Source organism: Mustela erminea, chromosome 14, assembly GCF_009829155.1.
Source record: "Mustela erminea isolate mMusErm1 chromosome 14, mMusErm1.Pri, whole genome shotgun sequence".
NCBI classification, from domain to species: Eukaryota; Metazoa; Chordata; class Mammalia; order Carnivora; family Mustelidae; genus Mustela; species Mustela erminea.
This window is the reverse complement of record NC_045627.1, coordinates 62904785-62918273: the sequence shown is the minus strand read 5'-3', so window position 1 is coordinate 62918273 and position 13489 is coordinate 62904785. Positions and strand designations below refer to the sequence as shown.

At 33.2% G+C, this 13489-nt stretch overlaps 1 protein-coding gene and 1 pseudogene across 1 annotated transcript in view; both read left to right on the top strand.

Moving 5' to 3' along the window:
* HPSE2 (heparanase 2 (inactive)) overlaps positions 1 to 13489 on the top strand; it is a 660133-nt gene that overhangs the window by 383324 nt on the left and 263320 nt on the right. The gene's annotated exons all lie outside the window — the stretch shown is intronic.
* On the top strand, positions 768 to 1326 carry LOC116573164 (annotated as a pseudogene).

Sequence of the window (13489 nt, the reverse complement as noted above, 5' to 3'; positions counted from 1 at the left end):
GACAATATATCATTCTGCAACATTTTTAATTCTGTTTTTCAGATTTATCTCTTCTAATACATGTAGATCTAGTTAATTATCTTTTAATTATCAATTCTCATTGATGGACATGTAAGATGTCTCTAATTTATTGTTACTGTAAACAACACAGCAGTCAGTCTTTCACCATTAAGTATGACATTTGTAGGGGATTTTATGAAGCCATTCTATGGAGGTATGAATGACATACAAAAAGCTGTAGATACTTAATGTGTTCAACTTATGTGCTTCAAGATAAGTATATACCCATGAAACCATCATCACTATCAGTGCCATAATCTTATTTATTATCTCAAAAGGTTTTTCCATCCCCTTGGTTTTTGGGGGTTTTTTGTTTGTTTGTCTTTCAGTGGTAAGAACACTTAACATAAGATCTCCCCTCTTAACAAAATTTTAAGTATACGATATTGTTAGTAAACGTCCCTTGTCATACAGTAGATCTCCAGAACTCATTTATTTTGCATAACTGAAACTTTGTGCTCTTTGACCAACTTTCTGTATTTATCTGCTATTATAATCCCTGGCAGATATCATTATACTCTCTGTCTCTGTTTGACTATTTTAGATTGCATGTAAGTGAGATAGTGTAGTAATTGTCTTTCTGTATCTGGTCTATTTCATTTAGCACAATGTCATCCAGGTTCATCTATTCTAGCAACCTAAATATCTATCAATGGTTGAATGTGTAAAGAAAATGTAGTATATGGACCTAGAGCCACCCAGAGAAGATGGCCACCCCAGCAGTTTCTGGGTTCTCCCAACAGGTGTGTTGCTTTAGTACATCTGTGGTCAGGTTGTTTGCCAAGCACATGAGGCCACACGTTCAGGTATATGGTATCAAAGGTTGCTATGCCGCTGCTCTTTATTCTGCTGCATCTAAACAGATGGAACAAGTAGAAAAAGAACTGATAGTAGCACAAATATTGAAAGAACCCAAAATGCCTACTTCCATTATGAATCCTTGTGTAAAGCATACAGTGAAAATGAAAAGACTAAATGACATGACAACAAAAGAGATGTTCTCTCCCCTCATGTCCAGCCTGATCAGTTTGCTTGCTGAAAATGGTTGCTTGAACAATATCCCTGGAGTCATTTTTGCCTTTTCAACCATGCTGAGCATCCAGTGTGGAGAAGCACCTAAGTAAAGGCCAAGTATCGAAATTGGAAATTAAGATTGATCCATCAAGCATGGGTGCAATGATTGTCCATATTGGAGAGAAATATGCTGATAGGTCTGTGAAAACCAAGATTCAGAAGCTGAGCAGGGCTATGGGAGAGATTTTCTGAAGGTGTTGATTTTCTGTCAGTGAAAATTCCTAAAACTTGGAGGTATAATAAATGTTTCCTGAACAACAACAAAAAAAGAAAATGTGGTGTATACATACAAGGGCATATTATTCAGCCTTACAATGGCAGAATTTCCTTCCTTTTAAAGGATTAATAATATTCTATTGTATCTATATGCTACATTTACTTTGTCCATTTAACTGCTGATGGATATTTAGGTTTGTTTCCAGGTCTAGGCTATTGTCCATAATGCTACAGTGAAGGTAGGAGTGTAGATAATCTCTTTAAGATGCAGATTTCAATTCCTTTGGCTATATATCCAAAAGAGATTGCTAGATCAATGATAATTATATTTTTAATTTTTTTAAGATTTTATTTATTTATGACAGAGAGATGGAGAGCACAAGTAGGCAGAGCAGCAGGCAGAGGGAGAAGCAGGCTCCCCGCTGAGCAGGGAGCTCAACACGGGATTTAATTCCAGGACCTGAGGATAATGACCTGAGCTGAAGATGGATGCTTAACCGACTGAGCCACCCTGGCATCCCTCTATTTTTAATTTTTAAAGGAACCTCCATATTGTTTTCCATAGTGGCTGCACCAGTTTATATTCCCATCAACAGACACAAGGGTTTCCTTTTCTCCACATCTTCACCAACACTTTTCCTTTGTTTGTTTGTTTTGTTTTTATTTTTTTATAATAGTTATCCTAACAGGTATGAGGTGATAACTCATTGTGGCTTTGATTTGCATTTCCCTGATGACTAGTGATGTTGCACACATTTTCATATACTTTTTGGCCATTTGTATGTCTTCTTCAGAGCAATGTATATTCAGGTCCTTTTCCCCTTTTTAAATTGAATTACTTGTGGGTTTTGTTTTTGCTATTGAGTTGTAAGAGTGCCTTATATATTTTGGATATTAACCACTTTTAAGATATATGATCTAAAAATATTTTTTCCCTTTGTAGGTTGTCTTTCATTTTGTTAATTGTTTCCTTTCTGTGTAGAATCTTTTTAGTTTGATATAATCTCACTTGTCTAGTTTTGCTTTGTTGCCTGGGCTTTTGATGCCATATCCAAGAGATCATTGCCCAGTCCAGTATCTAGAAACATTTCTCCTGTGCTTTTTTCTAAAAGTTTTATGGTTTCAGGTTTTACATCTAAACCTTTAATTCATTTTGAGTGAATTTTTGTATATAATATGAGGCAAAGGTCCAGTTTCATTCTTTTGCATATGGATATCCAATTTTCACAACACAATTTATTGAATAGACAATCTTTTCCCCATTATGAATTCTTGGCACCCTTGTATGTTGTTGTTGTTCTTTTTTTAAGATTTTATTTATCTGAGAGAGAAAGAGAGAAGGAGAGCACATATACTGGCCAGAGGAAGAGGGAGAAGCAGGCTCCCTGCTAATCAGGGAGCCCAACACTGGGCTCAATCCCAGGACCATGAAATCATGACCTGAGCTGAATGAAGATAGACATTTAACCGATTGAGACACTCAGGCACCCCTCTTGGCACCCTTGTTAAAGATCGGTTCACCATATATTTATGGCCCTATTTCTGGGCTGTCTACTCTGTTTATGATATATCTTTCTGCTTTTATGCCAGTACACAGTATTTTGATTACTGTAACTTTGTAATGTGTTTTGAAATCAGAAAGTGTAATACCTTTGTTTTGTTCGTTCTCAAACGTGCTTTGATTGTTTGAAGTCTTTTGAGGTTTCGAATGAATTTTAGGATTGTTTTTGTATTTCTGTAAAAAGTTCTGTTGGGATGTGGATAGAGATTGCTTTGAATCTATAGATCATTTGGGGAATATATGAACATTTTACAATACTAATTCTGGTCCAAGAACAGAAAATGTCCTTCCATTTATTTGTATCTTTTAACATTTATTTCATCACTGTTTTGCAGTTTTCAGTATACAAGTCTTTCACCTGGTTAAATTTATTCCTAAGCATCTTATTTTTTGATGCTAATGTAAATGGAATTGTTTTCCTAATTTTTTTTGGAGTCGGTTGTTGTTAATGTATAGAGATGCAAATAAATTTTGTTCGTTGATTTTGTATTCTCAGACTTTCCTGTATTGCTTATTAGTTGTAATTTTTTGTGTGTGTTGTCTTTAGGATTGCTATATTCAAGATTGTGCCATCTGTAAACACAGACAATTTTACTTCTTCCTTTCTAGTTTAAATGGTTTTTTTTTTCTTGCCTAATTACTCTCACTAGGAAAAAGCTGATAGCTAATATCATATTCAGCAGTGAAAAGCTAGATATTAAAAAGTTCCAACTCCCTTTAAGAGTTGGAAAATTTTGTAGATGCCCTTTATCAAGTTAAGGTAGAACTCTTCTTTCATAGTTCTCTATGAAGGTAGTTTGAATTTATTAAAATATTTACCTGTATCTATTGAAATGAATGTAATTTTTCTTTAGACTGTTGATTTGGTGAATTACATTGAATTTTGAATCAGGCTTCCATTACTGGGATAAACTCTGTTTGATCATTTTATTCTTTTATATATTTATATTTTGGGATTTAATTTCTTAAAATTTTCTTGGGAATTAAAAAATTTTCATAAGAGACATAAGCATTTTAAAAAATTTCTTGTAATTTTTTTTGTTTCATTTTGGCATCAGGTAGTGTCAGTCTGCTAAAATGAGTTGAGAACTGTTCTCTTCTATTTTCTCATAGAACTGTGTTGAGTTGGTATTATTTTTTCCTTAAGTTTTCACTGATATAGAATTGCTTTCAACAGTGAGACCAACTAGATGTTTTCTTTTTTGGAAATTCTTGAATTATAAAATCAATTTCTTTAAATGTATGACTAAAGGTATGACTATCCTATAAAATACTTTATCTGAGTGAATGTTTGTAGTTTCTGTCTTTCATAGCATAGTTCCATTTTATGTAAATTCTTTAAAGTCATTCATAATATTTTATTTTCCTTTTAATGTTAATATGGTTTATATTAATTCCTCTTTTTCACTCTTAGTATTGGTAATTTGTGCCTTTCCCAATATTTTCTTGGTCAGTTTATGAGAGTTTTGTCAATTTTATTGATTTTTTCAAAGAATTAGCTTTTGGTTTTATTTTATCCATTTTTTCAATTTTATTCATTTCTATTCTTTATTATTTTTCTTTTCCTGTTAGCTTTGGATTTTGCTTTTCTTTTTGTCTTCATTTTATATGGAAGAATCAAAGATAACAGTTTCTCTCTAAGCACTGTTTTGGTTGTACCCCACAAATTTTGATAAAATCTATTTTCATTTTTACACTGCACAATGTGTTTATTAATTTCCTTTGATATCTTGTTTTACCTAAAAGTTACTTGCAGTGTGGTATACGTTCCACATATTTAGGGAAATTTGCCAAGTATCTTTCTATTATTAATTTTCAGGTTTTACTCCCCCATATTTTCATGCAGTGCTGTGAGATTGGGGTCACCTGAGAGGCAAACTGGTGAGAAGGAAAAAGGTGAAAAAAACACTAGGGAATTCCTCCTCATTATTTGGGCAGTAGGAGCCCATTTCAAAATATCTCCATCCAGAAAGATGAATCTTTTCTCAGGGTTTTAGGTGCCTATGTCATCATTGTCACACAGCCATAAAATTTCCTAACTGGCCAGCTCATCTGGTAGGGCTGAGGGAGAAAAGAGAAAGAAGGAAAAGACTAAAAGAAGTGGGCATTACTCTACTGCTGTCTGGAATGCAGGAGCCTCTTTTCCTGATTTCATTGCTAGAGGTAATGTTTTGTTTCTGAGAATTTTTGCTTTAGCACCCATGGCGCAGTTCTGCCACTTGGACCTTCCATCAGTCAAAGCTTGGAAATAAAGAAGGCAAATAAGACCATGAATCTTGCCCTCATTACAGATCATTTTCCAGATTTTGAGTTCAATTTACAGTCTGCTTGCTAATATTTACTTTTCAGAGAAGTTAGGTGGTTGTCTTTCTCTGCCCAAAGATTTTAATTATCATTGGTGTGAGAGATAGGCTGTAGTGGCTTACTTCATCTTGTTTGACATGTATGGAGTCTTAGAAGTCTTATTTTCATTTTTGGAGTGTATTTTCTTCTAACTAAATCATTGCACGCTGAAAAGCTTGCACTCTGAGAAGTTTCATTGTCCATTGACTTGCATAGTTTATATTGAAAAGTGGGCTGTCAGTCTTATTGTTGCTATGGTGAAAGTAATATGCCTTTCCTTCTCTGTGATTGCTCTGTGATTGTGATATTTGTTCTCTTGGCTTTGAATTTTCACAATATGACCATGATATTTCTATATTTCTTTTATATTTTTCCTATTCAGGATTTACTGAGCTTCTTAAATCTTTGAATTGATTTCTTTTGTCAAGTTTGGAAAATTCCTGGCTATTATTTCTTCAAATGTTGCTTGCCTCCTAATTCTCTTTTCTCCATTCATCTAAGACTCGGTTACACATATGTTAGAACTTTTATTCTTCACCCTAGTCCAGAATTGGCAAATGTCAACATAGAATAAAATGGGTAGTAATCATTACCTAAAATCAAGGTGGCTCCCCATTCTCTGAAGTTCTTTGCTCTTTATTTGTCAATATTAATTTTAAGATCACTTTGTCAAGTTCTTTGATAATCTCTGGTGGAATTTTTGTTGGAATTACATTATAATCATATATTAATACAGGGAGAATTGGCATTTTAAAAAATATCAACAATTCTTACCCCCAAATAAAACATAATTTTCTATTTATTAAAACCTTCTTTTATCAATAAGGTTTTATAATTTTCTCCATAAGGGTAATATATATTTGGGGGGCATATACCCTGTTATTTTATAGATATTTATATTTATATATTATAATGCATCCATAATATGTTGTCATGAATGGTAATTTTTTGATGTTTTATATTTTTCTAGTTAGTTATTGCTGACATGTAAGATTGTCCATCTCAACTTTAGTGACATAATATTATTTATATGTATCACTATCATTTAAAAATACTTTAACAATGGTTATATTTCCTTTTTCTTTTCTAAAATTATTGTTCTATACCTTTTCTTCATTTTTTCTTTCTCTTCCCTCTCATCAGACTTGCTAGGGATTTTAACATTTTTTATTAGTCTTCCAAAGAATTAGCTTATGATACCATGGGATTTTCTACTACTTTTTAAAAACACTTTATTTTATTTATTTGACAGACAGAGATTACAAGTAGGTAGAGAGGCAGGCAGAGAGAGAGGAAGGGAAGCAGGCTCCTAGCTGAGCAGAGAGCCCAATGTGGGGCTCGATCCCAGGACCCCAGGATCATGACTTGAGCCAAAGGCAGAGGCTTTAACCGACTAAGCCACCCAGGTGCCCCTCTACTATTTTTAAATCTTTCAATATTTATCTCTTTGTGATCAAATAATATGCTCATCCCTCCTTTTATTTAATGAATTACTTTAGTTCTACAGATAGTTAGACTATAGAACTATAGAACATAGTTAACTATGTTCTCTCACTTCCTCTTTTCTTCCCAATATTTGATAGCTTTGGGATAGAAATATATTTGATAAAAAGATATGTATTATATCAATTATATAAATCTATAATATATTAATGAGTATATTTAAATATATAAATATTTTAGAATATTGATTATCACTGTTACTTTAAAAACATTTTAACTTCTACTTTTTGTTCTGTCAACTTTTGTGTTTTTTGATACTCTGTTCTGTAAGATAAAATATTAATACTGCTACCCTTTTATTTCCTTTATCTTTCAGGACTGTGCCATTTTTACCTTATCATTGATGTTATTTTCATTTTGTTCTGCAATCCTAACCAAATTCTCTATGCTTTGCTCTAGAAAGCTTCCAAATATTGAAAAGCAATAAAGAGGATCTACAGAATTATGACATAAAAGTCCTTTATTGTTGGGACAAGTTCTAGTTCGATTGACATTTTCTACTTTGATAGTCTAATGTCACAATTACTGAGCCACTCAAAGAATTTTCCCACCATCAAGGTCAAACAATCTTTCTTTCCTTTATACTCTTTTAACTGCTTAAGACCGTAACACATTTTAGATTATTTCATATTTGGACTTAAGTTTCTTATTCAACTTTTTTGTTCCCAAGTTTTTAAATTGCTTTTTTTCCCCTTACAAAATATGTCTTTATCACATTTACAGTTCTATTCCTTTCAGTAAGTATAAGCTCATTTCTTTCTTGGTCGTCTCTATAAGTCTCATTCATGGACTTTCCATTATTACTCTCTGAATTTGATCTGCCCTGTCTGGATCTCATGGCTTCTTCTCTTGTTTGACTGAATTTCAACCTAAAGTAATTCTTTTAAGGAAGTATATGGAAGTTACATTTCCTGAGTCCTTGTGTGAGGCATCCTTTTTAATATTAAGACATCTATTGAACCCCCCGTAGAAGATCAGTTACAATTTTGGTATTCACTGATTAAGAAAATTAATAAGGATAGGAAGTTTATATGAATTCAGTAATGCTTCTTAAAATAATTTGTTTTATGTTAATCCTAGGTGTACCTATAGCTGCTCAGGAAATATCATTACATATATGTATGACGTACATTATTTACTCAGCTTAGATGTGGAATAATGTCTGGAATCCTGCAGTAAGTTGTCCATGTCCCTTAGGTTGGGAACCCAGTATGAACTAAGAATGGTTTTCATATTTTTAAATTGCTATTTAGAAAAAGCAAAAGAATATGTGACAGAGATGATATGTAGCCCACAAAGCAAAATATTTACTATGTGGTCCTTCACAGAAAAAGTGATGTTATTCTTAGCTAAACTTTCATAATACCTAAGAATAATCTACATGCTTTTTGCTTCACTACAACAAAATGCTAGGTTGTATTGTCTACTAGAAGTGAGTGGGAAAACTTTTAATTCCAGAACTAATGTGAACCAGACTCAGAATACTGGAGATTATATGCAAAAGAATATAGTTTATGTAGAAGATTTAAGCAATGGTGCTGAAGACTTAATGACTTTTTTTCCCACAAAGCAAACCCTTAAATTATATGATAAATATTACAATTAAATATTTTCAAATTTTCTTTTATTCCTTTATTTTAATATAGGGAGGTATAGAAAAGAAACCAAGAAAAGGACTAAAAAAAGATAGTCCTTTTTTTGTGTAGAAATGCAGACTTGTTGAAACAAAAATAAAACTCTCACTTGCTTCTCTTACCTTCACTTTCCCTCATCCCCAATTATGAGTTTTAATGGTTTTGTTTCCTTACAAAAATTGTTATTTATATACCCAATATGTATATACATATATGATTGTATATATATTTGTGTATATGAGTACATGAATATATCACTTAGAAGAGATCATATTACACCATTCTGGTCATTGCTTTTTTCTTTTTCATTTTTTTTAAAGCAGTAATACATCCTGATATTTTTTTCATGTAAATGTATACAGATCTACTTTGTTCTTTTTCTCACATTTTACATTGAATTATTTTTAGCCTTATGAAAAAATTCATCAGATTTTATGAAATCACAATTCATCTGTAGTATATAGAGTTCTCATATACTCTTTATCTAGTTTCCCCTAATGTTAACATTTGACATAACTATAGTACAATTATAGAAATAAGGAAATTTAACATTGATACAATACTGTAAACTAACCTATAGGCCTTTTTCAAATTTAACCAATTTTCCCACTATTGTCCTTTTTTTATTCATTCTAGAATTCCATTTAGGACATTACATTGCATTTAGTTGTCATGTCCCTTTCAATCTGTGATCATTCTTTAGTCTTTTGTTTTCTTTTACTTTTGAAGAGTCCAGGACGTATATTTGTAGAATGTCCCTTAAATTGGTTTTGTCTGATATTTTCTAATGATTAAACTCAGGTTTTGTATTTTTAATCAAAATACAACTAAAATGATGCTCTACCTGTCTCAAGGCTTTATATCAGCGTACCTTATGTCAATATGTCCACTAAGATTAATCTTGATCACAAGGTTAAGATGGTGTCTTTCAGGTTTTTCCTCTGTACCTCTGTAAAGTTACTTTTTTTTTTATCTTTTATCTTAAAGAGGTTACTTCAAAACAATCCAAATCTTTTTTGTCATCATAATCTAACATACTAATTTTAGCATCCATCAGTGGTCCTTGACTGTGGCAATTACTACTGAGGTGTTGCCTGATGGCAGTTTTCTGTGTCCATTCTCCTATATTTATTTATAGGTATTCTGTGAGGAAGAGCTATTTCTCCTCTCTGTTTTATATATTTAGTCATTTATTTATACCAGATGACTTTGGGGTCTTTATTTTTATTCGGGGGTTATAATCCAGTGCTATCATTATTTGTTTTGTTCAAATTCTCTCAGCTTTAGCCATTGGAGGCTCATTCAGGTTAGCTCCTATGTCACTTTTACATACCTTCATTACTTTTTGAGCACTCCCTTAACTTATGGTACCACAAAATATTCTAAGCTTATTTTGTATCTTCTCTTACCTTGCTCTGGCATCAGCCATTTCTTTAAGGAGCCTTGATTCTTTTTATGAGAGAATGGTATTTAGAAACCAAGATCTGGGTCCTAAGTGTGCTCATTGATACTGGAATGTTGTTGCTTCCAGGCTTGCTCAGTGGACAGGAAATTATAGATAGATAGATAGATGTAGATACAGATATAGATATGGATATCTCACCCATGTACACATCTATATTTCTGCATCTATCCATGTGTATGTATGTGTGTGTATGTGTGCATACACACACACACACACACACACACACATATTAAAAACCATGAGTTACACTGATACCTCCAATTCTAATTCAACTCCACAGTTTATTCTAGCCTTCTTTTCCTTATTTAGAATCTCTTTCTATAACATAGATTCTTTATCTTTTGTTGAACAGTCTCGATTTCATAGGCATTTGGGTTGTTTTCAGTTACTTGCTATTAAAAGGAGAGGTGGAAGAATGATCTTTTTTATATCTTGGGGGATCTATGAAAGTATATGTATATATAGGAAAAATGTCTAGTGGTGGACTTGCTTGGTCTAAGGGAATGCACATGTAAATTTTGACAGATACTTCTAACCCTCTTCTACAAATATTTGCATCTTTTAAAATAATTTACTTTTCTTAAAAACAATCCAAAAGCAACTTCTAAAAAACAATCCTAGCCTCTTTAATAATGCCAGTATCTTTTTTATTCTTTTCCTCTCATGATTTAGATGGACTTCTGATGGGACCCAGAGGTCCCATTATGCTCACTGGCATTTAATTTTCCCTTTAAATCTAGTTAAATTGATTAATACAATAATTAGTTTCTGCCTTACAGTCTTTGAGAGTGTTGTGATTTTTAGTCACAGAAATTTCCCAAATCTCATTCTCCTTCAACAGCTTCAGTCACTATAGACATTTAGTCTGATTTCTTTATAACCTAGTTAAGGTTTCATTGCCCTGACTAAACTTGAGATATTTCTCTTCATATTAAAATTAGCTCTTAGCTTAAAAAGCTATCTTCAGTCTTTGTGAAATGGCTGTGTTTTCCTCCCAGGCAATTTTCAAACTGTTCTCTCTTAATAGTTACAATTAAAATGCTCCCCTTTTTATTGTTTGTACTCACTAATTCAAATGGTTCCCCATCAAATGATGGTTTCTCTCTGAATTACAAGAGACAGAGTTGGTAAAGAGTTCACCTCACTCTGCTTTTACTCTCACATCTCTTTCTGGCTTCCATTAGAAATTCCTTTGTTTTTCCAGCAACTGGTGAATAGTCTTTTATACCTCTCCCATATTATTCAGTCTAAATGGAACACTTAGCAATAACTACATTATGTGAGTGGATTTAACAACATGGAGTAAGAGACATAATCAAGAGTGATCTTGCTATAGTGAATAATGATTACTGAGATTGGGTATTTATGGTACAGAGTATAAGTGACATTGAATGGACCTAAATAATACCTGCATGAGTTAGAGATTTATTAAGGCTTATCATGTATCAGACATTGAAATGGATGCTAAAAAGGCAGACATGATACCTTCTCTTTGGCAAACGATCCAGTATGCTTTTAGAGGGTGGGAGCAGACTTGAACAGTGAAGGCATAGTTGGCTCTTGCTATAATGGGAGCTGACTAACTTTTGTCTTCCCCTCTTCTTCTCCTAATCTTCCACACTTCCTTCTTCAATGTCAAGTTTATTTGCTGGTTGCTCCAGCCAAAAACCTTAGAGTTTTCCTTTACCTCTTTTTTTTCCCCTGCATATTCCACATCTAATCCTTCAGCAAATATTATCAGCTCTACCTTTAAAATATCCCAGAAACCCAGCCACTTTAATCACACTGCTGCTACCACCCTAGTCCAAGACAGTTATAATTTGCCTGAATTATTACCATAGACTCTTACCTACTTTATTTGCTTTCACCTTTTCCCTCTCCTCCTCTTCTAGTCTCTTTTTAGCTCAACAGCCAGACTAATGCTTTTAAAATGTGAATTGGGTCATTTTCAAAACCAGCCAGTGCTTTCCTGTCATTCGGGGTTAAAAAAGAAAGAAAGAAAGAAAGAAAGTCCTACTGCTCTGACCTTATCTCCTACTGTTTTCCCTGTCATTCATTCTGAATGCAGCCACGCTGGGCTCTTTGTTGTTCTTCACATTCATCAGTCGCATACCTGTCTTGGACCTTTGCCTTTAAGACCATTTGATTCACTCTCATACTACCATAGGGTCTTTGCTTAAATGTTACCTTATCAGTGAGACTTTTTTAGAATAGCGTGCCTCTTCCATTGATTCTACAATTCCCTCCCCCTGCTTTATTTCTGCCTTTGTACCTCATGACAACTACACTAAACATAAACTTCACAAGGGTAGGACCTGTTTTCTGTTTGGTTCATTGCTATAACCTTCAAGTGTATGATATACTTGGTGTTTAGTCAATCTTTATCAAATAAAGGAATCCTACTAGCAATTTCAGCCACCAGTTGCTTAGATTTTAATAAGAATCTTATTTTTGTGTGTTTGTTGGCTTGCAGTTTATCAACTTTGTTTTTATTTACTTTGCTTTTAAAGTACTAAGTTTTGAGGAAACTAAGGAAAATGGACATCATGCTTATCTTAGTGTGAATTGATTGATCTTATGTGTTTATAATATAAAGCTGAGGTTACCCTTATTGAAGAAATGGCTTTTTGACAAAGCAAGGTCTTGATGTTGATTTTTTTTTTTCTTAAAAATATTGTTGGTACTTCTTTAGTAACGTTTGTGGGTTTTTTTTTTCTTCCTGTTACTGCCACAGAACTTCAACAAATAAGGTGAAGGTCCAGAGTCTATTCCTTGTTCTGTATCACTCATTCTTTAAGTCTATACCCCAACCTAAATTTTGTTTCTAACCTCACTGTTTGATTAACTGTGATGACTTTTTTTCTCAGTCCATTTGCTTCTCAATTTCTCACTAACATGTAATGTTATTGACTAGCACATCCTTGAAACTATCTTCTTTGGGGTTCCTTCAGATGACATTTCTGTGTCCTTCTTCTCTGCCTTTTTTTCTGACCTTCTTATGTATACATTTAAGATTTCATCCTCAATCATTTTGTTCTTCAGAAACCTCAAGAGCTTTCATAGCTCTTGAGAGCTGTCAGCACTATATAGGTGACTCCCAAACCTATTCTCCTTTTCATCTTAAGCCCCAGCTCATTGTCAGCTGCCTTTGTGACAAGGCTGCTTAGAGATCTATTCATATGAGATGCCAGGGAACATGTCCAGAGGACATAGAGGCATTGGCACCCTCTGGTGGAGAGAGTACAAAGTCATATTTAAGTATCTGCTTGGATGGACCCGACTAGGAAGATTACATTTGTTGAGTATCTACTAAGTGCTCTATATTCAAATGTATATCATATTTTTTATATATATAATCTTCTAATAAACTTTAGAGTACATATGTGAGCTAGCAATAATAATTACTACACAAATCTTTCTTTGGGTCCTTTCAATTTCTTACTAGACCACTTATGTGCAACAAAAAAGATTTGGGTTGTGAGAATACTTTAGCATTTAAGGCAGGAAATTGTTCTCAGATACTATGAAGCATTACAGAACATTACATTATAATGAATTACAGAACAATCCTTAAGGAATTTAGCAGGTTAACAGAAAACAAGCCATTCACTCTGGAAAAGTGACTAAATCAAG